Source organism: Neomonachus schauinslandi, chromosome 11 (assembly GCF_002201575.2).
Source record: "Neomonachus schauinslandi chromosome 11, ASM220157v2, whole genome shotgun sequence".
Taxonomy (NCBI): Eukaryota; Metazoa; Chordata; class Mammalia; order Carnivora; family Phocidae; genus Neomonachus; species Neomonachus schauinslandi.
In genome coordinates, this window is record NC_058413.1 from 49,122,475 (window position 1) to 49,138,879 (window position 16,405).

Here is a 16,405-nt window from a genome sequence, read left to right on the forward strand (position 1 = left end):
TTTTTTCTGAGCTCTAGTAGTACTCTAGAACACGAAGGAGGGATTCTTTTCTAGAAAGGGTAGAGATGAGAAAGTTTGGGGGAAATGACATTTTATCTAGAAAACAGGATATTCTCACCCTTTTCATACACTCTTGCCTGATTTTCTTTCTTGGTTGCTCTGATGGAATCTCCTATAGCAGTTTCTCAACCTTGCTACTACTAACCTTGTTGGCCAGACCGTCAGGGTCATCTAAAAAAAAAAAAAGGCAAGAGGCAGCAGAAAGAGAAATCGAGGAATCAATCCCATTTACATTTGCACCAAAAACCATAAGATACCTAGGAATCAACCTAACCAAGGAGGTAAAGGATCTGTACTCTGAAAACTATATAACACTTATGGAAGAAATTGAGGAAGACACAAAGAAATGCAAAAGCATTCCATGCTCATGGATTGGAAGAACAAATATTGTTAAAATATCTATACTATCCAAAGCAATATACATATTCAATGCAATCCCTATCAAAATATCACCAGCATTTTTCACAGAGCTGGAACAAACAACCCTAAAATTTGTATGGAATCAGAAAGGACCCCGAATCGCCAAAGTAATGTTGAAAAAAAAACCCAAAGCTGGTGGCATCACAATTCCGGACTTCCAGCTATATTACAAAGCTGTCATCATCAAGACAGTATGGTACTGGCACAAAAACACATAGATCAATGGAACAGAATAGAGAACCCAGAAATGGACCCTCAACTCTATGGTCAACTAATCTTCGACAAAGCAGGAAAGAATATCCAATGGAGAAAAGACAGTCTCTTCAACAAACGGTGTCGGGAAAATTGGACAGTCACATGCAGAAGAATGAAATTAGACCACTTACACCACACACAAAAATAAACTCAAAATGGATGAAAGACCTAAATGTGAGACAAGAATCGATCAAAATCCTGGAAGAGAACACAGGAAGCAACCTCTATGACCTTAGCCATGGCAACTTCTGGCTAGACATGTTTCCAAAGGCAAAAATGAACTACCGGGACTTCATCAAGATAAAAAGCTTCTGCACAGCAAAGGAAATAACAAAACTAAAAGACAACTGACAGAATGGGAGAAGATATTTGCAAATGACATATCAGATAAAGGGCTAGTATCCAAAATCTATAAAGAATTTATCAAACTCGGGCGCCTGGGTGGCTCAGTTGGTTAAGCGACTGCCTTCGGCTCAGGTCATGATCCTGGAGTTCCAGGATCGAGTCCCGCATCAGGTTCCTCTGACCCTCCCCCCTCTCATGTACTCTTTCTCTCTCATTCTCTCTCTCAAAATAAAATCTAAAAAAAATTTAAAAAAAGAATTTATCAAACTCAACACCCAGAAAAAACAGAAGAATCCAGTCAAGAAATGGGCAGAGGGGCGCCTGGGTGGCTCAGCTGGTTAAGTGTCTGCCTTCGGCTCAGGTCATGATCCCAGGGTACTGGGATCAAGTCCCACATCGGGCTCCCTGCTCGGCAGGAAGCCTGCTTCTCCCTCCTCCATTCCCCCCTGCTTGTGTTCCCTCTCTCTCTGTCAAAATAAATAAATAAAATCTTAAAAAAAAAAAAAGAAATGGGCAGAAGACACGAACACACATTTCTCCAAATAAGACATACAAAAGGCTAACAGAGGGGTGGCTGGGTGGCTCCATCAGTTAAGCGTCAGACTCTCAATTTTGGCTCAGGTCATAATCTCAGGGTCCTGAGATTGAGCACCCCGTTGGGCTCCACCCTCAGCAGAGAGCCTGTCAGATTCTCTCATCCTTTCCCTCTCCCTCTGCCCCTCCCCCTGCTCACTCACATGTGTGCACGCCCTCTAAAAATAAATATTTTTAAAAAATGTCCAACACACAAAAAAATGCTCAACATCACTCATCATCAGGGAAATACAAATCAAAACCACAATGAGATACAATGACACACCTGTCAGGATGGTTAAAATTAACAACTCAGGAAACAACAGATGTTGGTGAAGATGCAGAGAAAGGGGAACCCTCCTACACTGTTGGTGGGAATGCAAACTGGTGCAGCCCCTCTGGAAAATAGTATGAAGGTTATTTAAAAAATTAAAAATAGGGGCGCCTGGGTGGCTCAGTCGTTAAGCGTCTGCCCTCGGCTCAGGTCATGATCCCGGGGTCCTGGGATCGAGCCCCACGTCGGGCTCCCTGCTCAGCGGGAAGCCTGCTTCTCCCTCTCCCCTCCCCCTGCTTGTGTTCCCTCTCTCACTCTCTCTCTGTCAAATAAATAAACAAAATCTTTAAAAAAAATAAATATAAATAAATAAAAAATTAAAAATAGAACTACCCTATGACCCAGCAATTGCACTACTAGGTATTTATCCAAAGGACACAAAAATAGTGATTCAAAGGGGTACATGACCCCCCAATGTTTATAAAAGCAATGTTCACAACAGCCAAAATATGCAAAGAGCTCAGATGTCCATTGATGGATGAAGGGATAAAGAAGATGTGGTGCATATATACAATAGAATATTATTCAGCCATCAAAAACAATGAAATCTTGCCATTTGCAAGGATGTGGATGGAACTAGAGGAAGAGGGTATCGTGCTAAGTGAAGTCAGTTAGTTGGAGAAAGACAAATACCATATGATTTCACTCATGTGGAACTTAAGAAACAAAACAGATGAACATAGGGAGGGAAAGAAAAATAAAATAAGAAATACAGAGACGGAGGCAAACTTAACTATAGAGAACAAACTGAGGGTTGCTGGAGGGGGAAGTGGGTGGGGGATGGGGTAACTTGGTGATGGACATTAAGGAGGGCAGTGATGTAATGAGCACTGGGTGTTATATGCAACTGATGAATCACTAAATTCTCCCCCTGAAACTACTACTACTAAATAAAAACAAAACTATATGTTAACTTGAATTTAAATAAAATCTTTAAAAAAAAAAAAGGCAGGAGGGGGTGGGAGGACTGAGAAACTGTCACAGACCAGAGGAGACAAGATGACCAAATGTAATAAGTATGCTGGAAAAGATCCAAGAACAGAAAAAGAAAAAGAACTAGGAAACACTAATGTAATGTGAAATAAGCGTGACTTAGTTGATAGTCTTAATTGCCTTAGTGGTTTCAAATCTACCATAGTAACACAAGATGTTAAAATAGAAATTGGGTAAGGAGTATATAAAAACTTTCTGCAAATCTAAAACTATTTTAAAATAAAATATTTTTATTTTTTAAAGATTATTTATTTATTTATTTGACAGAGAGAGACATAGCGAGAGAGGGAACACAAGCTTGAGGAGTGGGAGAGGGAGAAGCAGGCTTTTTGCCGAGTAGGGAGCCCGATGCGGGGCTCTATCCCAGGACCCTGGGATCATGACCTGAGCCGAAGGCAGACGCTTAACGACTGAGCCACCCAGGCACCCCTAAAATAGTATTTTTAAATTGGAGTTACACATCCCTTACAGCCTAACAATTACAGCCCTCAGAATACACCCAACAGAAATGTATGTGCACAAATACTAAGAGACATATAAGAATAGCCACAGCAGCATTATTTGTAATTCCCAAGTACTAGAAAAGACCCAAGAGCCCACCTATAGTAGAACCAGTAAGTAAATTGTGGTAAATTCATACAATATAATCCTATACAGCAATGAAAATATAGGATATGTAGCTACCTGCTAGGATGAATCTCACAAATATAACCAGTGAAAGAAGCCAAACCCAAAAAGATTATGTACCATATAATTCCATTTATAAAAAGATCAAAATTAGAGGCACCTGGCTGGCTCAGTTGGAAGAGCATGCAACTCCTGATCTCATGAGTTTGAGCCCCACGTTGGGTGTAGAGATTACTTAATAAACTTTATAAAGAAATCAAAACTGAAAAAAAGAAAGCTAAATTATACTGTTCATGGATGCATGTATAGGTGATAAAGCCATACTTTTTAAATGGGCTAGGGGGTAAGGAGGTAACTACGTACACAAGTTGATTTAACACCACCTCTTCAGGGAGGGAGGTGTTCATGATCAGGGAAATGCCCCTGGGGTGCGTGGGCACTGGCAATATTCTTTTACTTGACTTTTATTGGTTTACGTGAATGATCACTTGGTAATCCCTCACTAAGCCGCACATTTATGTTTAATGTTGTCTTCTATATGAATTACAGTTCACACTAAAATATAGTTTTAAAAAGGATCCCATTACCAGAAAGACATAATACAAATAGATTAGAGAAGCACTAAAAGCAGACTATTGCTAATAGCCTATATTCATACAGGGGGGAAAGAGATAAATGGCTAACAAGTATTTCAGAAAATGTTCAAGCTGAAGGAGAGATCAAAACTAATACAAACCAGATGATATCACTTCACAATTGCAAAAATATTCAGCTGTAAAAAACAATACAATATGGTGACGAGAATGGAATGGAGCAGATATTGTTAGCATAAATGTTAATAGCTGCTGTCTTGGAAAGCCTGTTGACTGTACCTGAATTTGGCGGGTGGGAGCTCACTGGCAACCACTTTAAAGGGGGCACTTTTAGGTCACTGCTGAGGGACAGGGGTGGGAGTTATTTAAAGCCCCACTACTATAGGTAGAAGTGAAGGAAGCAAGCATGCGCTATTCTTTCTCGAACTTTGCTCGTTGGGAAGAGAGAAACTGGTAGCGTGGAGCACAGGGTCTATAAAGTTTTTGGTTGTTTGTTTCGTCTTCGGTAGGAAGAGGGGCTGAGAGAAGGCACACCGTGGAGGAACAACGGCGGAGCCCAGGTGGAGGGAATATTCTCAGATTGAAGGCTACACACCCGTTTCCCGGGTAGGGAGGTGATTGAGAAGGTTTGGCGAAAGTGAGGATAATCATACCACCTGCCCTCAGGACAGTTAAGAAGCAGGTACTGCACGGGGGTTAAAGGCCACACTAGGTCCCCACCCGAAGTGGTCTCTTTACCCACGTGCGCACGTGACCGCCAGCCCCAGCATGCCCGCAGCGTTCTCCACCCAGACGCCTGACAGCTTCTCCTCTTGGACCTCTGGTCGGGGTCTCCGTTCCGTTCCTTGCCTTCCAGAAGACTGTGGGCGCTGGGAAGACCTTCACCGGACCTAACCTATTTTAGAGCGAGCAAAACACCCCCAGAGAAGAGGAGGATCATTCCATACCGCGGGTCACAGAGGGCGTCGGGGGCGAAAGTTAAATCCCAGCGCTGAAATCCACGAGCCAAAAAAGGAAGGGAAAAGGTGAAAGAAACGCCTCAACAAGTACCTGCTGCTTGATGCGAAACGGGAGCTCAGTCTTCGGCCTTTCCCAAGCTCTCTCGACTGCGCGCCGAGAATGCGCAGAGAGCAGCGGCAGAAGCGTGCGCCCAGGGACCCTCCGGGCCGGCCCGGGAGCCGCTCTTCCTATTGGCTGGGGGGTCGGGGGCGTCGGGTCCTCAGGCTCGCCCTGCACTCAGCGCTCTGCGCTCAGCACACCTGTGGGCGCACAGCCTTCTTGCTTTCCCGATAACCGAGAACACGCGCGAAAGTGGGGGTCTCGGAGCTGGACTGTGGCGGCGGCGGACCTTTCCCAGACAGGCTGACTCCCAATAAGCTGCATCCCTTTACTCATCCATCCAGTAAACCATATAATTACTGAGCACCTACTTCGGGCCTGGCAGTCTTCTAGGCCCTTTCTAGCTGGGAATAAAACATCCGAAGTTCACAAGTACATACATCTTAAGAGAAAGTATGAGTGTTATAGGTTTGGGTTCCAAAGCCGTTTCTAGTATGCTTATAAAACCATGAAATAGAACATATTCATTCCATGAAAAATAAATTGAGGAGACAGAGTAACAGTTTTAGAAGCTGAGGGTCCCAAACTGTGCCTTAATAAAGTGAATTAGACTCCCCCCCTTTTCATTTAATTTACATATACCTGGCATATTTAATTTTACAAAAACGCTTAAGTATTATACATCTTAGTGCCATCTTTTTTGCCCTACCATAGAGAGCAACCTTTGTGAGGAAGAGCATCACTTGCCCTTTATTGCATTATCGTTAAAGAAAATTCGGTTTTGTTGTTGCCCTATTTTGTTAAAATTTAATTTTTCAGGCCTTCTTTGTCTTAAAACTCTCAGTAATAAAATGGAAGATGCAAGTCTACTTATTTAACAAGTACTAGCAAGAAGGCATCTTAGAAAAAAATTTTAAGATGTCTCTTCATGCCCTTGCAGCTGGAAAGAGAGACAGTATTCTTCATAAAACTAAACTAAGATGAGAAAATAATAAAGGCAATTAAGAGCACATTCATCATATGTGGATGAGGATGGCAAAGCTCATAATTCATTTTTGTTAATTTCCTATGGACACAAAAATATGTTCTCTCTTCTAGGGATATAAGTTTCTATATAACTCAAATCAAGATTTTTATACTATTCAATTTCTGTAGGACTTTATATTTTGTCCCCTAGATGTAACCTTGACACAAATGTATTGAATTTTCCCACAGAACTGTATTTAACAAGTTCTCAGATTTATAAGTTTTTGCCCTATGTATTTAGCAGGCTGGATACTATTATACTTCCTCATAAATTGTGCCTTTTTTCAATGTATAAAATCCATCTCTGATTCTGAACTTTCAATTAGTTTTCTGCAATTTCTGTTTTTTGTTTGCTTGGCAGCTTATCGACCAACCTCACAGGTGTTTCTTGTGAACAGCATATGTCTGGATTTTGTTTGCTTGACCCAGTCTGTCTCTGCCTTTATATAAGAAAATTCAGTCCATTCACCTTTAGCACGTGGACTGAAAATTTATTGCATTCTTTATGTTACTTTGGGTTCATTATTTTACATCATGGATTTCTCTGTTTCCTTTCCCATAATTTTTCTGACTTATCTCCATCTTTAGTTTATTTGTTATTTGTTTAGAGTCCTTTCTTGAACTGTTTCTTCAGATGGAAGAGACCTGGATGATACAGACTCTGAATTCTTGCAAATCCTGACATATTTATTTCATGAAGACAGGTGAGTATAGTTTGGCTGATGGATTGCAGCCCCTTTATTTTACTAGTCAATAGCCTCTGTTTTCTAGTTTCCGACATTACAAGTGAGAAGTCTAATGTTATTTTTCTTTTTAGATAACTTGCCCTTTTTGCCTGAAAGCTTATGAGTTTTTTTTTTCTTAGCATGTAGGAATGACATCTGTATATGCCTAGTGTAAATCTTTACTAATTAATCCAGACTGGAATGTAGTGAGTTCTTTAGATCTACAGACTCAAGCCTTTAAAATTTTTTTCAGCCCAGAAAATTTTTCCATTATTTTGTTATTTATTTTTTCACTTCTATCCACTCCTTTTTTCCTTCTGGAACTTCTGTGTCTGCATATTAGGTCTCAGAGATCTATCCTTTAAACCTATTATCTTTTTTTTTTTCTTTATGATTCCTATCTCTTTCTTTTCCTCTATGCTTTGGGATATTTCTTTAAGTTATCTAGGCTACTTCTTGGGTCTCAAAAGTGACCATGTCAATTCACTTGCTAAATTGATGAATTAGGAAGATATAGGTAGATACAGGTTTACATATTTCTAAATTTAAATTTCTATTTTTAAAAGTATATACATATATACACACATACATATATGTGTATTGCATATTTGTTTTGTTTTGTCATTTCATTGAGGTTCAAGTCTGGTTAATGGATTATTTTAAGTGGTAATAGTCCCATAGATAGGGGAAGACAAAGAGGCAAGGAAGCCTTTACTGCAGCTAGCTGTTGAGTAAGAAGCATGAATCCTGCAATTTTCCTACTGAGGCACCTGGATAAAACCCTCTTGCTTTTTTTTTTTTTTAAGATTTTATTTATTTATTTGAGAGAGAATGAGTGCATGAGATGGGGTTGGGTCAGAGGGAGAAGCAGACTCCCCGCTGAGCAGGGAGACAGATGCAGGACTTGATCCCAGGGCTCCAGGATCATGACCTGAGCCGAAGGCAGTTGCTTAACCAACTGAGCCACTCAGGCGCCCCCAAACCCTCTTGCTTTCTAGTCTACTTATAATCTCTCAGACTCAGCACAGGAGACAGTCAGCTTCAGCTTCTTCTTGGCCTTCTTCAAAGAACCCCAGTAAATTTATACAGATCTCCTAAGGGGTCCACAGACCTAAGGTCTAGGCTCTTTTCAAGAAACCCCACTTTCAAGTCCACACACCTAGGCTCTGATGTTGTTCTCCACATTCTTATCTAGCCCATAAAGAAGGGGACAGAGAGAGATCCAACATCAGGTTTCTAAACCAGTGCTCTGAACTCACGGTTTCTCTCCATAAGTCCCAGTTCTCTGGTTTAGGAGAAGCAGGCATCAGAATAGGGAATAGAAGAGCTCATTACAAGTCTCCTTCATGATCCACATCTAACTTTAGTAGAGAGCTTGCTCTTTTCTGTGAATGACCTTATGAAATGGGAGACCCATTCACTTTCTTTTATATGAAAAAGCCCAATGGAGAAGACATGTATCTGGAATGAAAGGTCTTAAGGATTCCAGTTGTTTGAAACAAAACTCTGGTTTCACTTCCCTCTCAAAATAAGTTCAAAAAAGCTCAAAATCCAGGAGACCCAGTCACACCTCTGAGATCCTCTGATATGCAAGTTTAGTCTCAAAGCACATTTTAAAAATGAGACTATAGGGGCATCTGGGTGGTACAGTGGGTTAAGTGTCTGACTCTTGCCTTGGCTCAGGTCATGATCTCAGGGTTGTGATCTCAGGGTTGTGAGATCAAGCCCCATATAGAGTCCCACCTCAAGCCCCACATCAGGCTCTGCGCTCAGTGCAGAGTCTGCTTGAGATTCTCTCTCCCTTTGCCCCTCCTGCTCATGCCCTCTCTGTAAAATGTGTGCATTCAGGATCTTAACTAGAACTATTTAACCATATTAAAATCTTCATCTTACAGATGAGAAAACTGGGAGCAGAAGATTAAATAACTTGCCCAAAATCACTTAATGGGTAACACAAGGGGTTTTAAAGTCAGTTCTATTAGACAGCAAAACCCCAGCCTTTAAACAGTGTGCCATATAGACTCTGAATGTGTAAGCCAGGGAAGGGTCCACACAATGATTTTCAAAATGTGATCTTGGCAGTCCTAGAAATTCAGGTGTTCATATCCTGGTGGAGGCCAGAGGGGTACGCCCTGGACCACCTACTTCTGCTAAACTGCAAACATAGTTAACATATATAACTTCCTATGTGCCAGGGACCGGTTTAAGCATTTTGAGGACATTAACTCAGTTAATTCTAACAAGTCTGTAAAATAGTTACCATTATTGTGCCTATTTTTTTAAAAGTTTTTTTATTTTATTTATTTGACAGAGAGAGACACAGCGAGAGAGGGAACACAAGCAGGGGGAGTGGGAGAGGGAGAAGCAGGCTTCCTGATGAAAAGGGAGCCCAATGTGGGGCTCGATCCCAGGACCCCAGGATCATGACCAAAGGCAGACGCTTAACGACTGAGCCACCAGGCGCCCCTATTGTGCCTATTTTAAAGATGACACAAAGAGATTGTCATTCAGCCAAGATCACATCATGAGTGGGTGGTATTGTCAGAATAGAATCCAAGGAGTCCCTTGCTTTTAAAGACTACCCTAGAAAGCGTTCCTTACCTAATAGTTGAATACTACTGATCCAGCCTAAGTTTGAGGAGAAGTGCTTTAAGGAGATGAAAACATTTTCCTAAGGGAACATTGAACAAGATAATAGAAGAGCAAGTGGTCAGATCTCTTTCTGGGGCTCTTTCCCATGGCTCCGCCTCGGTCCCACCTTGTCTTTCTCCTCTCTGCCTGGAGTCTCCAGAAAAGTCCAGGACTTGGCAAGAAAAGAGGAAGGAGGAAAGCGCGACCCGCCACCGTGTCAGCAGGAGCCAAGCGGGTCCCGGGCAACAGCAACCTGGAATTTGAAAGGTCCTCTTCGCGGCTGCGCGATTCCAACCTCGAGTTTAGGGACAATGCTAGGGCCAGAGCTAGTGGGGTGTCTATTCCGCCGAGGGCGCGGGACAGCAGGTGCAACCCTCCCTCGCCCCCAAAGGCGAAGTGACAGCAGTTGGTTTCCCCAGATTCCTATTGGGGGTTCCCCACTTGCGGGTTCTGAGAGTCCCAGAATTCTTCGAGGTCAGCCGCTCATGGCCCAGAATCCCCAGGCCCGCCCCCTTCTCAGGGGCCCTAAAAGCTCCTAGAACACTCCTATTTCTTTAGCATTGGGGGTGACTGAACCCCAGCCTCTGTCCAGAGCACAAAGAGCACAGGTCTTCTGCCCACGAACGCGGGTGCCTGAGAGCCGGACTGTGCACCCCTTCTGGCCAATCAGGAGCCACGTTCTCAAGCGCTCTCCTTTCCCGCCCCGCCCCTCCCGTCTCCATGGAAACGCTCCGAGTGTCTACTCCGAGGCCTGGGGCTTCCATTTCGGTCCAGCGGGGCTGCGGCTATTGTTTGTGTAGACGAACTATTTTGGCCGGTCCCGTCCCCCTCAGAGGCTCCATAAGTGACGCGGACTCTCGGGAGCACCGAGCCAGAAGCGGACAAGGGCGGGGAGAGCTGTGGCTGAAGAAAGAGTGGCAGAAAAGGGAGGGTGAGGGGCCGAGAAGCGGCTCCGGCTTAGAAATCTCGAAGACACCGGTGTAGGTGGGTCCTTCACAGCCGCCCTCCCCAAGTTAAAACCGAATATGGGGAAGGGGAGAGGAGGACAGAGGCAGCTTGGACCCTGGAGCCGGGGTGCTCGGGGTTGGAAAGTGTTGGGGTGGAGCTCGGGTCGGGGGTCTGGACGTGGAACGGAGGCCGCGCGCGTCTTCGCTGCGGGAGTGGAGGCCGCGCAGATCCGTGGCCTTGACCGGCAGATCCCACTCCTTGAGAACCGTTTGGGTGTCTGAATCCAAAAACACTCGGGCAGCCCGTGGCGCATTGGGGGAGTCCAAACGTGTGCTGCTCTTGAAACGTCCATGAATCGTCCCCACCCCGTGCTAGAGAAAGAGGGCTCTTAACGGTTTATCATTTTCCCCAGGGACCTGTGATCACCAAGGCAGGACCGGGATAGCAAAGGCTCATGTCCCCATTTTACAGGTGAGGAAAGTGAGGCCCTAGGAGGTCTAGAAGTTTGGTCATTTTCAAAGTTCTACAAGTGGTTAGTAATAGACCTGAGACTGATCAGGTCCTGCGAACGCTAGATCTGGGATCCTTTAAGATTTTAGGTACTCTGATAGTAAATCCAGTATTTCTGTTGTAATAAGTACAGGAGAGCAATGGAATTATCTTTCTACTTTATTGATTGAACAAGAAAAATACTTTTAGAAAGAAACTAAGTGTCGCATTTCTATTTTATTATTCTTGTTAATAATTAACTACGAAAGCTTTGAGACTCAGGTTAAATTACATAGAGAGCATCTGCATCCCTGGAGGGACTGTGAGATCGAATTCTGTTTTCATGCCCAAACTAGAATTGTACCTTTGAAGTTTTTAAAGGTTCAGAAATAAAGTCTTGGGTGCCAATTCTCACAACTCTCTTATCTGGCCCTTGAAACGGAACAGAAGTGTTCTTGGGTTCTTTCTGGCCTCTTTCTAAGAGGTTTGGGGGGGGGTCACACCCAGTTAGTATATGGGGATTGTAGTGAGTTTGGGAATTGCAAAGCATGCCCAATCTTTCATTCCTCCTTTCTTCTCCCTCAGCTCAGACTCCTCAAAACTCCACCCTTCCCCAAAAGAGGAGCATAAACAAGGAAGGAATGTTCACTATTTTCCTCAAGACTGATCCCAGGTGAGTAGGATTGTCTTTTCTCATTTATAAAATGCCCCTGAATTCTCCACAGGTGGTGGGAGTAAGAGGAAGCGGCAATGGGGATGGATGGACCAGATAGAATAGAAAATGTTCCTCACTTGACTGAGAAGCTTCCAAGCCTCCTATGTAACATTTCCCTGCCTCCCATCCAGTGTCTCTTTCCAACATTTACTCATTTATTCAGCCATCATCCAGGTCTGTTGTATAATGTTCTTGATGCTCTGAGATAAGGAAATATATAAGAATGTCTTTTCTTAACATTGGGGAGATAAGCCATATGAGGTTAATGATAATGTCTCAAGTTATCATACATTAAACAGTGTCAGAATGAGTGGCACTTAAAAGACAGAAATAGAAGCTCAGGTTTGAAAAATCATCATGAACAGGAAGATATTATTCTAGACAGGAAGGTGATCATTTAGTCTCAGGCAGAAATTGAGGGGAAAATAAGAAAACTGAGCTAGTAACTGGAGAGTGTTTAAGTATGCATATATGAGGTGAGGCCACATTGTGGAAGGCTATTCATATAATTGGTTACTTATTATTGTGCACCACTCAGTCCTCTGCACTTCAACAGAGGCAGCCATTACTGACATTTGGATCTATTTACTTATAGTCTGTTATCTAATATTTGATATACATACATACATACTCAATCTGTACAGACACTAATATGTATATATACATATATGTACACATACACACAACTATAGACACATAGGTAATCTAACATACATGTATGTAGAGAGATTAGTATATATAAAAAAATTTGAACACGATAAATATGTTCCATGAGGGCAGAGAACATTTCCAGTACATAGAACTATGCCTAGCATGTAGTAAGCCCTCATTGAATATTTGTTGGATGTATGGATAGCTGTTATATGTATAATTTTTTCATTGTTAAATATATATTATATATAAATATAATTAACATTTTTTCCAAATATCTTTTGGTAGCCTGAGTTTTAATGACTATATAATATTCCATTCCAAGTATGTATCATTCCATTCCAGATATATGGGCTTTATTCTAGGTATATATGTTCCCTTCTAGCCATATGTACTTTATTTAAATCTTTTTTTTTGGGAAAAACTTAAGTAATTCTCAATATTTTGCTGTCATAAAATTTTTCTATTAAATATTCTTATACATAATTTATTTAGTGTATCTCTTTATAACCTCAAGATATGCTCTGAGAAATAGGATAACAGAGTAAAGGAATATAAACATGTTTTAGACTTTTGAAAAACTTTTTTTAGAAATACTACATGAATTAACTTTTATAACCATTTGAGGAAAGATATTATCTTTCTGAACCTTTACCAGCTTTGAGTTTTAAGATTTTGCCTTGAATTGCATCCCTTTAATCTTTAGTAAGGTTGACCATTTTTTGCATACATTTACTGGTCATTTGCATTCCTTCTTTGACATAAGTAATGTATGCCTCTTGACATGCATTACTTTTTTTCCTACTAAATTTTTTGTTTGTATTTGATAAAAGATATTCTTTGTATGTAAAAGATATAAACCATTTGTTAAAGGCTCTATTTCTCCAGTTGTTTGCCTTTTGCTTTTAAGGACTTCATTGTTTATAGGAGTTTCACATTTGTATAAAGTGAAATCTTATTTCTTTTTATTTATGTAGTATTATGCTTTGAGAGCTCTTCTTCACCCCCAAATATAATACATAATTACTTTTGTTTTTCTCAACTGTTTTTTATAGATTCAGGTATTTTAAAAGTTTAACTCTGAAACCTATCAGGTATTTATTTTGGTGTGAGAAATGACAGAACTTAAACATTTTTCCTTCCACTTAGTTATTTTTTTCCGGTAACATTTACTTTTTCCATTGATTGTGGTGCTACCTTTTTATATGCCAAATTACTAAATTTTTTACATACACATACACATATACAAATGTACACACAGACCACTTTAGGGGTTGTCCTGTTTCATGGACCCATCTCTCAGTTCTTATACTGCTATCCAAGTGTATTTAATTTTGTTCCTTTATATGTAGTATGCTTATGGGCAATGCAGAGGAATTTAGCCTTTCTTTTTCCACATTTAGGGATAAAGAAAAGGAAGAAAAGGAAGATGGCTCATTTTAGAAAAGAAGTAAAAGTTTCTTATAATAAGTTTTAGATATTGAATATATTAACTTTTCAGTATGTTTTTTTAGTATTGCTTATTGGTCAAAATACAGGCTCTGGACCCATTATCTAAGATTGTTTCATGCCTCTACCACTTCTGAGTTATGTGAAATAGATTGCATTACTTAACCAGTTTCTCAACTCTCAAGTGGGGAAATAGAACTTACTAGGGTTAAGATGTAAACATGTAAAAACCAGCACAGTGCCTGACAAACAGAATCACAAACAATGGTTACTATTATGTTAGCTATTGTTTAAAATATAATGCATTTCTGATACAACTCTAGTCACTAAGAAGAATTGAGGCAGGGAATCTAGCCTTTTTTTTTTTTTTTTTTTGGCCAAAGGCTAGTCAGATGATCCAGCATCATTAATTATTAAGCCATCTTATCCACACAAATTTGATATTACCTTTACCATGTTTAGAATTTACTGCTATATTTAGGTCCATTTCCAGATTTCTATTCTTTTCTATTGATCTTCTCTATTCCTGTGTCAACCTCATGGTGTTATAATTAAGAGTTACAGAGTTTTAATATACCATCGGGTTAGTCTCCTCTCATTATTTCTTTTTAACACTTTTCCTTTTCCTCACAAAAGTACTTGAAAATCAGTTTCTCAGACCCTCCCCCAAACCTATTGTATCATTGAAAATGTAGATAAGTTTAGTGATAACAAAATTATGTTTATTTCTCCTACCTAAGATTGAAGAGTGTTTTCTAAATTCAAAAGCTACATTTATCTAGGTTCTAAGTATTTTTGTTAAGCTTGTAGGAATTTTTATATATATTTATTTGAGAGAGAGACAGACAGAGAGAGTACAAGGAGGGGGAGAGGCAGAGGGAGAGGGAGAAAACAGTGTCCCCGCTGAGCTGGGAGCCCAACATAGTCCTGGGCTCCATCCCAGGACCTAGAGATCATGACCTAAGCTGAAGGCAGACGCTCAACTATCTGAGCCACCCAGGCACCCTGGGATTTATATTTTTTAATTGCTACTGTAAATGTCATTTTAAAAAATTTATTTATTTTTATTTATTTGAGAGAGCGAGCGAGCAATGGGTGGGGGCAGAGGGAAAAGCAGACTCACTGCTGAGCAGGGATCCTGATGCAGGGCTCTATCCCAGGATCCTGAGATCATGACCTGAGCCGAAGGAAGCCGTTTAACTCTGACTGAGCCACCCAGGCAACCCCATAAATGTCATTTTAAAAACATCTTTTAAAAGGCGTGCCTGGGTGGCTCAGTTGGTTAAAATACCTTTTAATGATTATATGTCTGAACTTTCTAAATTATATAATTGTATTTTACATGGTTAACTAATTTGAACTTGTATTGTGATGCATTACATGCATGCAAAAGAATATACTAAAATATTATGTTTTATATAGACATATAGACTATCAATAGCCTAGACTATCAATATTTTTACTTTTTTTTTTTTTTAATTTGAGACAGAGAGAATGAGAGAGAGAGCACATGAGAGCGGGGAGGGTCAGAGGCAGAAGCAGGCTCCCTGCCGAGCAGGGAGCCTGATGCGGGACTCGATCCAGGGACTCCAGGATCATGACCTGAGCTGAAGGCAGTTGCTTAACCAACTGAGCCACCCAGGCGCCCACTATCAATATTTTTAAAAGCCCCCCTAGTGACCCCACAATTTCATTCTCTCCTTTTCCTAAAGAGGCAACTGCTATCTTAAATGTTGTGTTTATTGTTCCGTAAATGGAATCACTGTATATCTTCTTCTGTGATTGGTTTCTTTAGTATAATGTTAATTTTTACAGTGCGTCCATGTTGATTTATGTAGCTATAGCTTTTTTCACTGCTGTGTACTGTTTCACAGAATGACAACTTATTTATCCATCCTACTGTTGTTGGGCCTTTTGTAGTGCTTCTAGTTTTTTGCTATTACAGCAGTTATACTGAAAATGTTGTACATATCTTCTGGTATGTATGTGTAAGTTTCTCTAGGGTACAAACCTAGTATTAAAATTTCTGGGACATTGACTTTCCTTATAATTACTAATGATTTTCAGTTGATTTTCTTGGATTTCCTATGTACAACCATATCCTTTATAATTGTCTGCTTGTATTGTCAAGTGCTTTCATTAGTGGTTTAAAAATAATGAATTTGCAGTATCTTTAAAGGTTGAGTTTCCAGTCTTAATGGGAATGCTTTTAATGTTTTACTTTTGGATATGAGATATATTTGCATGTCTTCATTTTTGTTTTGCTAACTTGCTTTGTTTGTAGTTTTAAATGAAGGACCCATGTTGCATTTTAAGAAGTATCTTTTTGGCACTGATTAAAATACATGACTTTTCTTATTTGACATTATTATGACAGTTAGAGTTAATAGATTTTTTCATTTGGACCTTTCTTTACCTTTTGGAATAAACTACCACTCCATCATGCTACAATGTGCTTTGGTATTATAGCAGATTGCATTTGCATTTTCCAAAGGTGGCCACACCTATAACA